Source organism: Anomaloglossus baeobatrachus, chromosome 5 (genome assembly GCF_048569485.1).
Source record: "Anomaloglossus baeobatrachus isolate aAnoBae1 chromosome 5, aAnoBae1.hap1, whole genome shotgun sequence".
Lineage (NCBI taxonomy): Eukaryota > Metazoa > Chordata > Amphibia > Anura > Aromobatidae > Anomaloglossus > Anomaloglossus baeobatrachus.
The window spans coordinates 35041876-35050093 of NC_134357.1; positions in this window are offsets into that span (position 1 = coordinate 35041876).

Consider the following 8218-nt stretch of genomic DNA (forward strand, 5'->3'; position numbering starts at 1 on the left):
AGATAGCAGACAGGTTTGGAGTAGCAAAATCAACAGTCGGGTACATTCTGAGAAAAAAGGAATTGACTGGTGAGCTTGGGAACTCAAAAAGGCCTGGGCGTCCACGGATGACAACAGTGGTGGATGATCGCCGCATACTTTCTTTGGTGAAGAAGAACCCGTTCACAACATCAACTGAAGTCCAGAACACTCTCAGTGAAGTAGGTGTATCTGTCTCTAAGTCAACAGTAAAGAGAAGACTCCATGAAAGTAAATACAAAGGGTTCACATCTAGATGCAAACCATTCATCAATTCCAAAAATAGACAGGCCAGAGTTAAATTTGCTGAAAAACACCTCATGAAGCCAGCTCAGTTCTGGAAAAGTATTCTATGGACAGATGAGACCAAGATCAACCTGTACCAGAATGATGGGAAGAAAAAAGTTTGGAGAAGAAAGGGAACGGCACATGATCCAAGGCACACCACATCCTCTGTAAAACATGGTGGAGGCAACGTGATGGCATGGGCATGCATGGCTTTCAATGGAACTGGGTCACTTGTGTTTATTGATGACATAACAGCAGACAAGAGTAGCCGGATGAATTCTGAAGTGTACCGGGATATACTTTCAGCCCAGATTCAGCCAAATGCCGCTAAGTTGATCGGACGGCGCTTCATAGTACAGATGGACAATGACCCCAAGCATACAGCCAAAGCTACCCAGGAGTTCATGAGTGCAAAAAAGTGGAACATTCTGCAATGGCCAAGTCAATCACCAGATCTTAACCCAATTGAGCATGCATTTCACTTGCTCAAATCCAGACTTAAGACGGAAAGACCCACAAACAAGCAAGACCTGAAGGCTGCGGCTGTAAAGGCCTGGCAAAGCATTAAGAAGGAGGAAACCCAGTGTTTGGTGATGTCCATGGGTTCCAGACTTAAGGCAGTGATTGCCTCCAAAGGATTCGCAACAAAATATTGAAAATAAAAATATTTTGTTTGGGTTTGGTTTATTTGTCCAATTACTTTTGACCTCCTAAAATGTGGAGTGTTTGTAAAGAAATGTGTACAATTCCTACAATTTCTATCAGATATTTTTGTTCAAACCTTCAAATTAAACGTTACAATCTGCACTTGAATTCTGTTGTAGAGATTTCATTTCAAATCCAATGTGGTGGCATGCAGAGCCCAACTCGCGAAAATTGTGTCACTGTTCAAATATTTCTGGACCTAACTGTATGTGGGAAAGTGTAATGTATTGTATGTGTTCTATGGCACTAGTTAAGGCAATTGCTGGATTACAGGGCACGAAGTAGTTAAGTAGCCCACCGTGGGAGAGGTCAGCTGATATTGAAGGTGACGGTTCATTGTGGAAGGAGTGAGTGAAGTCTTAGTGAGCAAACGCGACAGACCTGTAGTCATTTGGGAAGGTCGCATACAGTGAGTGGTTTGTGACAACAAAGGAGAGGAGACAGAAGTCAAGATAGCGTGAACCTTGAGTGTGGCTGGAGAAACAAAACAGGGTATGAACAGCATTGTAACTAGAGATCGACCCTCGAACAGAGTGGCTGAAGGATGGAACCCTAACAGCCAGGCCTCATAATTGTCCAGGTAGTGGGTGACTTCTATTGGTGAAGGGCTCTAATGGACAGGCCCTTAAACTGTCAAGGTACCGTGTGATTTCTACTGGTGTAGGGCTCTAAAAGCCAGACCCCTTAACTATCAAGGTACCAGGTTAACCTCTACCGTCACCGTCATGGGAGCGTAGTCAACCAATCAAGAGGTTTCCCGCTAGACATCCGGGAGTGCAAAACTTTACTCGTGTCATTATGGGACCATTAAAGAGACTGGACATGGGATTGTAGGAAAGGAAGGTGACTGTCACAGTGTGTGCTGTATTGCTGAACTGAATGCACTCAGTGGACTCATAAGATCGGACGCAACCTAGAGGGAAGTTGAACTGTTCAAATTATAACCAAAAAGAAAAATTATATTCATGCGGTGTCAATATTTCAAAAAACATAAACAAAAAACTCTTTAAAAAGGGATATTTTATTTATAGTATTTAAAAACCTTTAATTTAAAGACTCTAAAGTAAAAAAATATGTGAAAGGTGTCACATAGGTGAGAGGTGCCAGGGATACACAGTAGGTGGCTTAGTGGACCCTAAAAACTGTCCACATACTCTATGATGACAGACCCTGGACACCCTTTTATCACCCTATATACGCATATTAATGTGACACTCCTCGGAGCTCAAGATAGGATCTGCAGTCCGTACCTTGTATACCCGTCGCTGGGCCGGTGGTTTGTAGAAGTCCTGGCCTGACCCAGTTCTGTGACCCCATGGTGCACAGTAAAGGGAGGCTAGCAAAGATTGTTCCTGGAGAGGTAGTCACCGATTACGGTGGTGACTGGAGTCCCAGCCTCCTCCGCTGCGGACCCTTCCTCCGACCTTTCCTCCTCGAGGAGTGGAAAGGATGATGTCGACTACGCCACCTGTGGTGTACAGCCAGGGATAAGGCCACCGCTGCATGGTACCTCGCCGGGGGAGATGTTGGGGTGCAGCCAGGATGATATCGTCCGCCACAGGCTGAGCGGCCCTCGGGAGGGAGAACGGGGAACTGGGAATCGCCGGATCATAAGGAGATGACAAACAGAGTCACAGGATTGTGGGTTTCAGATCTTGTTTACTTACAGTTCTTTCTTTACTGCAATGACTCCAGTTGTTCCCAGGCAGGGCAGAGGTCAAAGTCTGGTAGAGCAGCCTGTGGGCTTTCTCCTTTTTGTGCGCTCGTGTGGTGTTCCCCTCCTGGTCTCTGGAGCTCTTGGGACCCACTACTCTGCCACCCGAAGCTGCGTTGGTTCCAAGGGGCAATGAAATCCTCCCCTCTGTAACCCTCTTCTCCTTCATGCCACATGACTACCGGTCCCAGGCTCTCAACACCTTCCTGGCTAGCCACCTCTCCCATTTCAAGTCTCTGCCGGCTAATGGACCTGGAGCTTCCTAACTGGCATCTCTCTCAGCTTAGGGGTCCTCAGCCATCCACTCGCCCGGTTCCAGGTAAGGAAAGGGTGAATAACCAGTCTGAACCTGGTGGCTCCTCTGCTCTGCCTCGCTGAAAGGCTTCCCCAGGGAGCTGATCACTGCGTGTCCACTCTCACTGCTTTTCCAAGGCGTTCTGAAGTAAACTGAAACTAAACTGTCCCTTTTGTAACTTCCTCCTGCACGTGCCCCCACCTAAGGAATGTTCCCTCTGTCTGTGTGTGAGGCTGTGTGCTGCAGAAACAGACTTAACCTCTTCCTGCCCAGGGTGGACAGACATTATAAAATACATAAAAATGCATATAATACAATACCCTGTAACACCCAGTCTCAGGGGCGCTACACTAACATTATTCGAACACTAAACTCGAACACAGACCTTTTTTTAAAGGGTGTCCACTATAAACCCTGAACATTACCATCGGGGTTCGCTCATCGATACTTATACTATCCATAAGACTTTGCACCTGATATCACTTCTGTCCTATCCAAGTACACATCCACGGCAGGGTTTATATTGCAATTTCCACACAAGAGAATTTGGTGATAAAATTCTTCTCATATCCTCGCTAATGGAAGATGAGTATATACAGAAGGAAAAGTCATGGAATTATGGAAATCACAAGATGGATAAACATGTTACTTTTATGCAAATGATGAGAAAATGAAAAAAATCTTAAAAAACATCTTGATTTATTAAGCATCGACTATGATCACCACACAAAAATCCCCAACTTACAACCTTGGCTGCTATCAGTGAGATTATTAATGGTGATCTGAGGAATGTTTAGCCACGCTAAATGTATATGGGCAAATCAGGATCATCAAGATCCGCTGCTGGCAGCTCCTTTGCAATTGCCAGCAATGATTTCCCAGATGTGCTCGATATGAGACAAGTCCAGAGACGCTGCAAGTCATGTTAGCAGATTTATCATGGTAGCAGTAGCACGAGTTCAGCAGTAGTGCAGCCTATAACTTTTCATGCACATGTCTATGACCATCCAAAAATCCAGAATATTTAATAACACTGTAAGGTTCTTCTCCATAAAAAGATATGTCCACATGAGACAGATAAGTTTCAGAGACTTCTAGAGATGTTTCGGTAGGGTAGATCCATGAGAAACAGAAGTCTACCCGAGCAGCTGTAAAAATAAGAGTGCAGAGGAGCAATGACTAGAGGTGAGAAAATTTATCTGTAATTGATGTAATTCACAACAAATTTCCATCCAAAATTTGAATCTTCAGGATTCAATTTTCATGAACCCATCAAAACGTTGCCCACCAATTTACAGGCTGGAGTGGAGTTAAAAAATATTAGCCGCCCCTCACAAGTCCTGTCACTGAAGCTCCATGCCAGGTCATCCATTTGACCTCTCCGGTCTCTCTTCACATCTTCAGGTATGTGGACCATTCAGTCATATGAGACAAGACACATGTCAACTTTAGGTGTTTTGCCCTAAAAGACTGCATGGGGGAATAAGAGTTGAGCTTAAGATGCTGAAAGATCATAAGGAAGAAGACTGACCGGATGGAGCAAGTGGAGAACCTGACGGGGGTCCTGGGATAGTTGAGTGCCTAAGAAAGGAGAATATAAGTGTTGCGGACAAGGGGCCGGGCCGCTGCGGGGGTTGCTCGGATCCGGGTTTGTTACTGCGGCTCGAATGGTGACCAGACGCGGGCTCGTACGGCCATCCGTCCTCACAACCGTAGGAAGGGAGTATTTACAGGGGATTGATTTGTCTGTGACGCCACCCATGGGTTGCGGTGAGAATTGGTAGTACTGCCGCTGCCTGGTGATGGGGCACCTGGGGCTGATGAAACGGGGCAGTAGGATGAAATCCCCTCCACGGGTAGGGGAGGCGTAGTCCCGGGGCCCAGGTACACGGGAGTAATGGCTGCTGGAGGTGACGTGCCGGATTGGACCGGGGGTAAATGGTGTACTCACAGTTCAAAGAATCACACACAAGTCCAGTGGTAAACCAAATTGCCAGTGACCGGTCGCCTCCGGCGGGTATATTCGGGTCCCACATCCGGGTGTAGCAAACAGGGGTCCCTTCCTCCTGCACTCAATGTCTGTGTCTTTTCATGGACAACTCCGCTTTGAATGGGGAAGTCCACTCCCGGTACTGTGTATGTTTGGGAGCTGTGGCCCGCGAAATCTGACCCTTGGGATTTCTGTGGGTTCTGACGGACACCCTATCTCCCGCGTTGGGCTTCCGTTTTGCTCTCTGGGCTTCTGTGGAACAAGGCCTGAAACCTTGACCCTGGCTGGTGAATAAACAAGGGGCTTGCCACCTTCCTCGTCCTAGGGTCCAGGTACACCGACTGTGCACGGCCTCCGGACCGGATTCCCACTGTCAGCACCGGCGGGCTACAACCCTGCCCCGGTCCACTTAAGCTCTCCAGCAACCGGATCTCCGTCGCCTATGGTCCTGCTTGCCGTCTGCCACCTAGTCCGGTAGTCCAGGGGCCCCGACCCCTGACTCCACTGTCCTTCCACACTCCTCCACTGTCAACTGTCAGCACTTCACTCTCAACTCCTTCTGTTGAATTCTCGCCCCTGACACCTCAAGATCCCTAGGTGGTCGTTCTTATCCGCCTGGTCCCGCCCACTGGTGTGTCCCTATTGTCATGAGGGGGTGACTAGGCTTTACTGGCTGTGTGTTGTACCTGGGTGTGGGTTTTGTGTTGGAATCCCAAGGAGGATGGAGTATGGTTCCACTTCTATGCCTTCTTGATTTTGCCAGGTCGTTACATAAGCTTTTATTAATTTGTGCACTCCATGTATTATGCTTTGGGGTCAGGAGTGGCCCCAGAAAAGATGAAATGTCTTTCCACCGCAATTTCAATTTGTACAATTTTTTTTCCCAGTGCCAGCCAATTCGAGCAAATCAGCCCAAGAAGAATTATAGGGAATTTGCTTATCTCCAATTAGGTTACGTTAATGACACGTGTCATAAAACATGGATTGGTGGAAGTTCGGACACTGGGTTTGACCGGATTTGATCTCCCATCCATTTCAATCGAGTTATTACCTCTGTGCGAATGGCTGGCACCAAAACTACTGGATCTTATGATCTATGATCTGACCCTGAGATGCACCAGTTTAATGACTTCTATTACTGCAACGAGAGGACACCGGAGCAGTAAATGCCGAGGCGGAAAACTCCAGATGACGGCAAGTAAAAAATAAATTATATATCGTTCTGCTCGCTTGGTGAGTATTGGAAAGTACACAGGCATTTAACTTACAGTGACAGCTACTCCTGAATTACTGTCCAAACAAAGAAGAAGAACTCCAGAATTCATACGCGAGATATTATAATTAATTTCCTGCCAGAGAGAACGATGAAAGATTTAGTTTTTATTAACTCAGAAAAATAGCATTATAATAAACAAGACATTACCAGCAGACAACAGAGCGAGAACGAAAACAGAAAATAAATCACCAGTAAATTGAATTCTCTCCACCGCTGTTCATTATTGTATCTACCACGGGGTATGAAACCCAACTTTCCTAGACTCCTAAATGGCATATCAGTCTAGTGGATATCAAGTATTTGATCACCGACCAACCAGCGAGAATTCTGGCTCTTATAGCCTTGTTATTTTTTTTTAAAAAAGCTTCTACTCTGCACTCATTACCTGTATTAATTGCACCTATTTGAGCTCATTGCCTATATAAAATATACCTGTCCACACAATAAATCACATTCCAAACTCTCCACCATGGCCAAGACAAAAGAGCTGTCTAAGGACTCGAGAACAAGATTGTAGACCTGCACAAGACTGGCAAGCAGCTTGGTGAGAAGGCAACAACTGTTGGCACAATTATTCGAAATGGAAAAAACACAAGATGGCTGTCAAGTTAGAAAAACAGAACTTAATATGTGCACATAAACCTTTGTTAGCAATTCTAGAGATCAGAAGTTTCCTGTAGTTTTTTTTATTCTGTCTGTCACATTGAAGTTATCCACTAAACAATTACAGACCTCTCCATTCTTTTTAGGTGGGCGAACTTTCAAAATCGGCATCGTATCAAATACTTATATTCCCTACAGTATATAAATGGCTGTACAGATGATCAAGGATGGATCTCTTATTTAGCACAGCAAACTAATAGACAGAAACTACAAAAAAAGAATCTTTCTTTTCTACTGATTATAATGTGCTGCTCCATTTCTCCTGTGGGGAAATTGCAGGAAATCTAAACACTTCCAGGCTATCCCATTGAATATTGCTAACAATCGGAGGTGTCAGCAAATGGATTGTATTTATTTTGCTTATGTCTCAGGGGACCCTTCTGACAAAAAAGGATTTTTCATGGTTACAAAGAAGATAACCTCTTTATCAGTTGTTGGAAACCTTCAGAGTTATTAGATTAATTCTGAGCCCCAATGTAATATATGGAATAATCACCTATTATTCATTATTTATAATATGGGAACCTTCTTATATAGAAGGGGCTGCTGATAAGTCATTGGCTTTGCCCAGAAAGAAACGAGATAGGATGATGCAACTTTACATTTATTCCACATACTCTCCACAGATGAAGCACACTTCTTACATCATTATTCAAAGCTCTGTAAGCCTGGCAAAAAGAAGGATTTCGGTTGTGCCTCAAACAAGTTATCCGTAGCAGCCATGGCATCAGAAATGGTGTGACATTTTGAACCCTTGTGGTGTTTCTTCAGGTTTGGAAACAGATGATAGTCGGAGGGAGCTAGATCTAGTGAATAAGGTGGGTGGTCACCAGCTGGAAGCCCAGCTCTGCCAGTTTTGCCGTGGTCACTTGTGCAGTGTGAGCGGAGGCATTGTCTTGCAGGAACAAGATTCCTTTAGACAGCTTGCTGTGCCTTTTGGGCTTCAAAGCTGCCTTTAATTGTCCAAAAGTTCAATGTGATACCTTGCATTAATGGTGGAACCCTTTTGAAGGTAGTCCACTAGCAGCACACCCTCCTTATCCCAGAACACAGCCGCCATCACCTTAGAGGCTGATTTTTGCACCCTGAACTTCTTTGGATGAGGAGAACCACTGTGCCTCCACTCTTGACTGCTCCTTATTTTCAGGGTCATACAAATAAATCCAGGTCTCATCCATAGTGACCAGTCGATCCATAAAGTTCTTATCAGTCCGGAAACGCTGACAAATGGACCGGGAAGTTTTCACTCGCTGCTTCTCTGATCTGTTG